Raw genomic sequence first — 11,165 nt, forward strand, 5'->3', positions numbered from 1 at the left:
TATATATATAGATATAAATAAATGTAGACAACTTTAGAGGGTAGTTTTAGGTACAGTCTACGGCTGTTAAGGCCTTCTTTGATGCTCTCGTGTATTATTTTGCCAAAATTATGCTACATCTTCTTTCAAGTCTTTAATTAGTTTCACTTTCTCAAGGTTTTTATATTGGTTCTCAAATATTGGCTTCTCAATTTTCTATTAAAACTATTACTTATCTATTCTCCTACTCTAACACCTTCTCATATAAAAGGATGACACAACTATGACTATCTTAGACCCTAATCTATAAAATTTTATAAAGATTATTCCAATTGAGATCCAACTTATAATAGTGATGTTTATAATTTTTCATATTTTACAATTAATAATTAATATATATATATTTTTTTATTTTTCTTAATATTTTTTAAAAAACTTGATATTTATCTGAGACACTATAATCTAATAAAGGATATATACAAGTATTAAAAATAATGAACTAAATTGATATTTTTACAAATAAAATAAAAATAAAATAAATTGTACCATGACTTATTTCATAAATTTTATTAACAAGACCAAGTTATACCTCAATCTTTTATTTATTTATCTATTTATGATATAGCATCTAAATTCTATGCATTATTTTTCTGAAACTTATGGAGGACAACCAATTATTTTAGAAAATTGTGGATTTGTTTGGATACATCTTTTGAAATTAGCAGATATTCTTGGAAGATAATACAAAACCCTAAGGAAGCCAAAGATTCTTAGTAAAAGCTATAGAATGTCATAGAAAAGATTTTAAAGGATTATGAAGGTTACCAAGAAATATTGAAGATTTTGGAAGGTTTTTACAAGTTAATATAATTGAATATTCATGAGTATATATGTTTAGAATTATTGATAAATTTTTATATCTTAAGCTACAGATTTTGATCATAATTAATTTTGACTTAGTTTCACTTTACATAATTTACACAAATTACAATATATTTGTTTGTAATTTTAAACAATAAACACACTCATATATATATATATATATATATATATATGTATTTTTAGAAAAAAATAAATAAAAGAACATTAATTAATTCAATTTATTACAAAAAATATTAAAAAATAAAGTCAAAATTTTAAATATTTTTTAATATATATATATATATATATATATATATATAAATCTAATTTGACTTTTAAAATTTAACAAATGTGATATATAATCAACAAAAAAGATTAATATTAATATCAAATTGACATGCAAAATTACTTTATATTATAATTTTAAAATTCCTTTATTTTAAGTTACTAAAAATTAAATATGAGGTTTTAATGATATATTAAAGCTTTAAAATACTATCACCTCATATATAAATCTAACAAGATTTAGAAATTTTGACATGGTATTGTTTATTAACATAATAACTGTATGTCTCTACATAATGGCTTTAAGATCATTCTTAGTATAGAAATATCAAATTAATAACATCCCAAAATTAGTTTTTCTTGTCAGTAATCTTATCACAAATAAGAAAAACTGTAATACAGGCATTGCCATTTTCATTAATCCATGATTGTACAGAGGTCATTGGAAGTGATGCTTCAATACAAATAAGTCTGTTTTTTCCATTTGTAGTTTCATTTTAAAATGGTTCATCAAGTAGAAAGTGGAAAGTATCAAAAATTTAAAAGTCTTTGACAGTTCATTTCTTTGTAAATCATATATAAAAAAATAAAAAAAACAACCAACAATTTTAAGTGCATCCAATGTTATAAAATTTATAACATATACTTTTATGATTCATGAAAATTTATGAATAGAAGTTTATGTTACAAAAACTCTGTTATTTTCCTTTTAAAATGAAATATGAACATTTGCATTACATTATACCATACATACACACCCACACACACACATATCTCTATGTATGTACATATATATATATATATATATATAAAATCATGCATACACTTTCATATTAAAAAAAAAGTAATGATATATTCATGAATGGAAATGGTGCCTCTTTGTGAAGTGATTAGTATCATTGGTTCTCATGTGATCAGCTTCTGTTTCTGATCAAGAGTGAGGCAAAGGAGGAAGAATCTCATGTTTACATGAGACACCTCGGAGCACCAATCATCTGGGTATGAGATTCCACATGGTAACATCGAGAGCTTCTGGTGTCACTGAATCAATACAATATCATTTTGACATGGTATTAGAGCTATTTCCTCTGGGCCTCTGCCTCTCCGAGCATCTCTCGGCATGAGCTCGGACTCAGAAGGCTTAGAGCCAGCCTCATCCATCACCACCACAATCACTCCACCACCCGAGTCGACATCGCAAGATCCACCATAGGTGACAGTCTACCCTCACTCATCCTTTCATCGCACCATGGCCAGCGATGCCAATCTTATCCCTGTTGAGTGTTGACTCACAAGAGAGGAAAACTATAGCGTCTGGAGCTTTATTATAGAGCAGGTCTTGAAGAGGGAGGGCCTGTGGCATTACGTCGAAGAAGAACCACCTCCTATTGAAAGGCAATCACCGAAAGAAAGGAGCAACCGTCAACGAACTCTGATAATTCTTACCCCTCCATGCATCTCAGCTCGTTCACCGAAATAAAAGCGGAATGCAATTCCCACTCCCTGTGGAAAATGCTGAAGTCGCTCATGGTTTCCACTAACCAATCCCGCAAGAACGATCTTCTGAATCAACTATTCAACACACGACTATCTCCGGAGGGCAGCATGAAAGAGTTTCTTTGAAGCATCAAAGACCTAGTTGACAAGCTTACACAAGCTCAAGTAGACTAGATCGATTGCGTAGCAACCCTAGTCCTCAATGCACTACCGCAACAAAACTCCAGGTACGTACAGTCGCTCATGACTCAACAAAGACCTCTCACCCTCCACGAGCTAGAATCCTTTCTCCTAGGCGAAGAATCTTGCCTCCCCATAGAAGAATCTAATCGACACTCCGAGGTTGCTCTCGCTGTCCGTAGCAGTTGTCATCCGATCAATGGCAATTATGTGTTTGCATTTCGGGTCCACTGTGGCGCCCACAACCAATGGACCCGAAATGTTCAATTTACAAAATTGAAGAACGCCTAAACGTCTTACTGTCCGCCTTCAAGACCTTCGATCCAGAGCCTCCACCGATTGTGCACATAGTCTCTACGCAGATTCCGACATCGACAACTCGGAATCTGTACCCGACCCCACCCCTTGATCTCCTTGATGGCTTCGAACTCTTTCGGACAAGCCCTATCACTTCAAACTGCCGCTCACAATCAGACTTGGTGCCTCGACTCCGATGCCACTTTTCACGTCACCGGTTCCTCGCACCTCCTAGATTCAGTAGAACCAGAACCATTGACTAGGACGGTCCGCTCAGTAGGAGGGCAGCACCACCGTGTACATAGCAAGGGCCGAGCCAACATCTCCCCTCATGGCCCAAACAAATATATCGATAATGTTTGGTATGTTTCTTCTCTTGTTGATAACCTACTCTTCGTCGGAAAAATCTGTGACTAAGGATTCATTCATGTGTTTGCATCTAGATGCTGCTAGTTAATTAATCAGGAAAGAGGAGAGATCTTTGCTCAAGCAGAACGTCGTCACAATTCTGATCTATAACGCCTCATCCCAGCGACGGCCGAGCTTATCAACTCTGTTTCTGCAGAACCATCTTCACGATCTACCATTTTTACTCAACAGAATCTTAAGACCTCACTCGACGAACTAAAATTCTGGCACTTAAGGCTCGGGCATAAACACCACAATAAACTCTCCTCTCTCTCTACTTCCCGAATTATCATAGGCCTTCCATGCCTCCCAAAAACCGCACTTACATGTGACAGCTGCCTCCTTGGGAAACAACACAGACTAAAATTTCCGAAATTGAGCTACACAAGAGCGTCCCGCCTCCTGCAACTCATTCACGCAGACTTATGTGGGCCTTTTTGCACATCCACATCCACCGGAGCCAAATATTTTGCACTCTATGTCGATGATTACTCACGGCACATGTGGACATACCTTCTCAAGTAGAAATCAGAAACTTTCAATATTTTTTCAAGCTTTAAAAACACCGTTGAAAAACAGCTCGGCCTCTATATCTCATGCCTCTGCTCCGATCGCGGAGGTGAATTTACTTCCCTCCCCTTCAATCGCTTCTGTCAACATCATGAGATAACACGGCAGCTCACCCAAGCCGGCACTCCACAATACAATGGGGTGGCGAAGAGGCGTAATTGGCCCTCCTAGAAATGAGCCGCACCCTCTCCCTCTCCAGCCACCTACCAGAATTTTTATAGAGAATTACTTCACACTGCCTGCTACGTCCAAGATCGGATCCCTAGTAAGTCTACTCCCCTTTCTTCTCCTCATGAACTCCTTTTCGAAAAGAAGCCTGATCTCACCTATCTACCCACCATCGGGTGTGTCATCTACATCCACATTCCCGCTACTGACTGCACCAAGCTCACCGCACATGCACACTGATGTGCTCTTGTTGGTTACGACATCAAATCTGGCTACGGCAGCTACTCACAGAACTGGGAGTAATTCGCAATCTTTCTACTCCACTTCACGTTGACAACCAAAGCAGCATTAAACTTGTTCAAAATCTTGTGTTCCATGATCGAACTAAACATTTCGAAATGCACTATCACTTCTCTAGAAATGGGAAATAGGAGAAATTGAGGTAATACACATATCATCAACAGAGCAACATGCTGATATATTAACCAAGGCATTTAAACTTTGAGGCTTGCAGAATTCGGCTAGGAGTCCAACCACTCATTTACAAAGACACTACTGCTTCCACCAACGCAAAATCACAATCGAACAAACAGGAAAAAAAGACCGTCTCTCGACAAGAACAATAGACAGCTCCTCCTTGTCCTGACGACTCACATTGCGCACATACTCTTAACCCAAGCCTCTATCAAAGAACCAATCGGCAACATGATTAAGGGAGGGTGTTAGAATAATCATGTTCCGATCTCTGCTAGGGCTGACGTGACTTAGGTTGAACTAAATATAGCACATGAGTAGTATAAACATGAGACTTTTCGGAGCACTAATCATTTGTGTATTAGATTCCACATGGTAACACTGAGTGCTTCTGGTGTTACTGAATCAATAAAATACCATTTCGACATCCAAAGCCTCTAGATTTCCTTCCTGCAGGGCAGCTTTAGCTGGATTTGATTGCACCAAAATTCATGAGTTGCTTTACAGAAAGTTTAGCATTAGCACATGATTCCAGGTGCACTTCCTAGAGATGGATGCAATGTTAATGGATCAATGCGCACGCATCATTAGAGAGGAGATGCTGTGTTTTGGGTTGGTATACGATTTGGCTACTTCTTAACGCTCAGCTGGTATAGTGGTATCATAGTACCCTCCCTAACAAGGCACACCACAGTACTGGAACTCCTCTTCAAGTCCTCAGGTAATTTATGTAATTTATGACCTTTTTTCTAATTTAATTTCTGAGCTTATTGAAGTGAAAGATGAAGAATGCTGCACCTTGACTCCAGACATACAATTGTTTGAAGCCCCATTGTTGCCCTCAACCAGACAGGTCTTTCATCTCTTGCTAAGGAAGACAGCAACAATTCTTATTTTGGGACAGATTAAAATCTCAAAATATTTCAAGCCCTCAGAATTCAAATTCAGGTTATGCATTATCATGTTCTAACACAACTATATGGTGAAAAATAAAAATATGGATGTTATTATAGGAGAACCTAATAGAAAGCTGTAGTAGAAAAACAATGATAAATTTTAAAACGTAGTAAAATGTTTAGTCTTGATGCTACCTTTTGTAGAAGGGATTTCTATTTACTTTGTAGATGCATAAATGAGCCAAATCAAAGTAAATGAGATAAGAAATTAATATAATCATATTTAGGAAAGAATTAACAATAGATTAAAGCAAAACTTATATCAAATTATCAAATTTGCAAATTAAAGGATAGAATTTGAGAGAAGAATTTATAGGATTTCTTTGAGCATTGGATTTAAGTGATTTGAATTTGTAATAACTTTGTAAGAGCTTTGCAAAGTTAGGATAATTTTTGTTGAATTTGATTTTGTAAAATAAAAAATGGTTTATATTTGAAAGAATTTTGTGAGTTTGATAATAGATCTATAGATAAAAATTTGTAGATTTGTGATTATAGTTTTTTTTTTAAATTTTTTTTAAATGTTTTATTGAGTGCTATAAATTTGAGCATGATTAAATGGTTAGATAGAAGGTTATTGAAGTTCAAGTGGGTTAGTATCTTAGAAATGAGGTATTGAGCATTAGTGAGGGTTTTTAAAATCTTTAAAAAATTGCTAATTGGATTGAGGTGAAATTTACATGTATGGATAATAGACTTGATTTTTAATACATATGTGAATTTTGAAAAGTGTTTAATAATAGAATCAAGAGATTTTGACTTAAGAAGATTGGCATCAAGATTAGAAAAGGAAGCTAGCCAATACTTAAGTAAATTTTAGGATTTATCATTTATTGGGTTTGTGCAATCTTCTTTAAAAGTTTTGTACTTGTTGCTAACTTAATTTTTATGATATATGCAAAATTTGAGTCAAAATCAATGATTCAATAATTAGTTATTGAAATTTTAATGTGCTATAGGATTATTAAGAATTTTATTTAAGATTTAGGATATTATTAAAGATTGATTAGGATTAATTTAGGATTGAGGATTTGATTAAGATTTTTCTAGAATTTGATTAGAATTTTACTAGAGTTTATTAGAATTGGTGTAGAATTTAGGATTTTATTAGGGATTCATAAGGATTTTATTTAAAAATTTTCTTAAGATTCATTAGGCTTTTAGTTAAGATTATATTAGGATTTGATTATGATTTACTTAAAATTTTTATTTAAAATATTTCTTTAATATTTTTTATTTTTTCTTTAAAAGTTTCAATTTTTGGTATTTTTTAAGATTATTCTTATTTCATTAAAGGTTATTTTTATATATATATTTTAAAATTTTATTATTTTTTTAAAAGATTTTTAAAAAATATATATGTATATATATATATATATTGAGATTAATATAGGACTTCTTTGTATTTCTTTTGTAAATTTTTTTTAATTTATTTTGAATCGATTAAAGTTTGATTAGAATTATTAAAGATTACTTGGTAGAATTGTTGTTGGATTTCTACAGCTAGGTGCCCGGTGCATTCTCAAGCAAGAACACACATAATACAATATAAGTGGTGAACCTAACATAAAAGCTTGTGGTGGGAGGTCTTGGAGTTTTTTATTTTATTTTTATTTTTATTTAATAGAGAAGAAGAATAAGAATTTTGAAGGAGTTATGGGAGGAGCTTTAAATTGAGCTTCTAGTAGAGTTTCTTCTAAAGAACAAAGTATGTACATGGATCCAACCATTGTGAGTATGTATCATGAATATACATATTTATTCTGATATTTACTTATGTAATCAAGTAGAAGTAAGTAAAAGTAAATTTATTTTATAATACTTTTTAGATAAGCTTCCTACAAGCTTCATATATGCTCTTTCGACTTTATATGTATTTGTACTTGATTAATAGGATAGAAACTTGGTCAACAAGTTAATCACATATTGATAGCTTACAAAATAGGCTAATTATGTAGCATACATATAAAAAAATTGCCTTATAAATTAAGATATGTGACTTGCAAAGTCAATATATTTTGGAGGTCCTATAGGATATTGCCACGTAGTGTCAGGGACAAAGACTCGATGAGGGAAAATATACACAAAAAGGCTATCTCGATATAATAAGTCAAAATATAAACAAGTAGATATATTAAAAGGAAACTGGAATGGCTATTGCCACAAGACAAGAAACTAAAGACTCTTGAACCTGGAGTAGAAGCAAGAAAGGAGTTGACAAGAGTGAAGAAGCCTTCACTCTTGTCTCTATATATACTATCTAACTAGGAGCTACGTGGTGACGTTCTATAGGACCTCCAATATGTGTTGACTTTGTAGGACACATGCCTTGACTTACAAGGCAAGTTTTTCTACGTGTGGGCCACATAGTTAGCTTGATCTTCAAGCTAACAACATGTGTGGCACATGGCCAACTTGTTGACCACGTTTTTAATCCAAAAAGTCAATTAAAGACACCTATGAAGTCAAAGCAGCATCTAGGAAGTTTCTAGGAAGCTTCTATATTAAATATTATAGAATTAACTTACTTTTATCTACTTTTACTTACTTCTACCTATTTCTATATGTAATTATTAGCTTACATGATTATGGCCGTGACATTACCCCCCCTTCTAGAGACGAGTTCCACGAGGAGCGGTCATCATATGTTGAGGAAATCTATGATGCGACGAATTGTATTCGCCACATACTTTAATCTCTGTTCTCTTCGAAGATGATTGATAGGGCCTCTCAACCATCGGTAGTGTCCCATACCAGGGCGGAAAGACCACCCAGTTATTTGATCATTGTTGAGGCCTTCGTAACTTCCTTCGAATAGAATATTTGGAACACCATCAAGAGTTGTTCCTACCTCTAGCAAAATCACCAAACATCGGGAGTCCCTTCCCAAATCGTGATACCAAACGCGTTGTATCTCACCATCTATTCGAGGAAGAACATGTCGTTCTTGAAGATCTTCATCTCGATTGCGTCGTCTTGAAGGTTGTGACAATCGTAATGTCTCGTCCGACAGGTTAGCAAACGAAGGTTCTTGAGTTAAATCCGCTGGTTGTTGGCTCTCCATCTAATTAGCGTCACAAATGCAAAGAAGTTACAAACAAAGATAGGAAATTGAATGTTATCTTGCCTCAATCTTGTCTCTTTTATAAGAGAGATTTTCATCTTGGTTTCGATGGATGTCGTTGATGAAAAACTTTGACTTTAGCTGATGCGTTTGCTAGATTCCTAGATGGCTCTCATGTGCGTTCACTAATATCATATCCGCGCCAATGAACAAGATATTCCATCTTATTTCGGCGCCGCCTTGAGTCTAATATCTCTTCCACCTCAAATTCTTCATTATTATCTACTTCTATAGGAGGCGGTGGCATTTGTCTTCTTCTTTGTATATCCACTGTCTTATATGGTTCAAGAAAAGACACGTGGAATACAGGATGGATCTTCATTGACTCCGGTAGATGTAACCGATATGCAACTCGGTTGATCTGTTCAGAAACAGAAAAGGGGCCAAGCTTATGATAGTCCAACTTGTCACAAGGTCGAGTAGTCTTGATATTGCGACGAAGTAGCCATACCTTATCACCCACGTTGAGTTGTGGTTGCTCCTTACGATATAGATCTGTGTTTATCTTTTGTCGTTCTTGAGCTTTCTTTAATTGCGTCTTCATTATTGTATGTAACTCTGACAACCGATTTGCCATATCTTCTGCTGCAGGATTATCAACTTTTAAAAAATCAAAAGTATCAAGTCGTGGATGATAGCCATAATTGGCAAAGAAAGGTGTTTGTTGCATGGAAGAATGTACCATATTATTATAAGAAAACTCTGCCAATGGCAAAAGGGTTGTCCAATCATCTTGTTGGTAGTTGATAGTACACCTTAAATACTGCTCCAAGACTTGGTTTACACGCTCTGTTTGTCCATCAGTTTGAGGATGGAAAGCCGAAGATAGCTTTATGTCCACTTTTAAAATCTTGAAAAGGGTCCTCCAGAATCTTGATACAAATTGAGTTCCCCTATTCGATATGATATCTTTAGGTAATCCATGATAGCGATAGATATTATCAATGAAAAGCTTAGCTGTTTCTTCACCTGTGATAGATTTTGTACATAGCACAAAGTGTGCCATCTTGGTGAAACGATCTACTATCACAAATATAGAATCATAAGATCTTGAGCTTGGAAGATCTGTGATGAAATCCATAGAAACAGAAGACCATGGTTGTTCTGGTATAGGTAATGGCTGAAGAAGTCCGTAAGGTCGATGACGAGGAATTTTTGATCTTGAACAAATATCACATGATTGTACAAAGTCTTTGACTGACTTCCACATTTGTGGCCACTAAAAATCTCTTGATATGAGTTCCAAAGTCTTATTATATCCAAAGTGCCCTGCTGCTGGAAAGTCATGACGTGCTTGAAGAACACGTAAACGTACTTCTCCTTCTGGAACATATAGGCGTCCTTCAAAATATAATAGATTATTCTTGAACTCGAACTTAGAAGGATCATGAGACTTGGAAGAATTATTCTCGATATCATGAACAAGAGGGTCTGAGGACATACTGGACTGGATTTGCTTGAGAAAAGTTGAATCAACAGTCAATGTTGATTTCATTGCTCGGAGATGAAATTGCTCCGGTTTCAAGAGGACCGTTCTTTGTTGCTCAAAAGATGCATCTCCTTCTTTTGGTACAAAATAAGAACGTCTAGATAGGGCATCGGACAAACTTTGTTGTTTTCCTGGTCGATAAGTGATAATGAACTCGAATCTTGACAAAGACATACTCCAACGAGCTTGACGACGATTCAACACGCGTGCTGACATGAAATACTCGAGGTTCTTGTGATCTGTATACACAGTGACTGGATTAGAAGCGCCTTCTAGATAATGACGCCATTCTTGAAAGGAATCCACGATTGCAAGAAGTTCTTTATCGTGGATCTCATAATTGATCTCGGCTGTTGAGAATTTTCTTGAATGAAAAGCTATCGGATGAAGTTTGTCATCTGATCCCATTTGTGATAAAACTGCACCCAAGGCAAAATCTGATGCATCTGTTTCCATAAAAAATGCCTTGGAAAAGTCAATACGATATAAGACTGGTGCAGAGACAAACGATGTCTTCAAGGCTTCAAATGCTGCTTCCGCTTCTTGATTCCATTGAAATTTTTCTTTACTAGTCAAGCGTGTAAGTGGAGCTGCAACTCGTGAGAAATCTTTGATGAAGATCCGATAGTAATTGGCAAATCCCAAGAAACATTGGACATCTCTTACTGTCCTTGGAATCTTCCAATCCATGATTGTTTGGACTTTCTTAGAATCCATCATGAGACCATCATTTGAAATGATGTATCCTAAAAAGTCAACTTGAGTAGTGTGAAATATACACTTTTCCATCTTGGCGTACAATCCTGCATCTCTAAGTTTTTGTAATACTTGACGAAGATGTATTTCATGTTCTTCGACGTTCTTAGAATAGATCAGG

The sequence above is a fragment of the Physcomitrium patens genome, chromosome 2 (genome assembly GCF_059467195.1).
Source record: "Physcomitrium patens ecotype Gransden chromosome 2, ASM5946719v1, whole genome shotgun sequence".
Lineage (NCBI taxonomy): Eukaryota > Viridiplantae > Streptophyta > Bryopsida > Funariales > Funariaceae > Physcomitrium > Physcomitrium patens.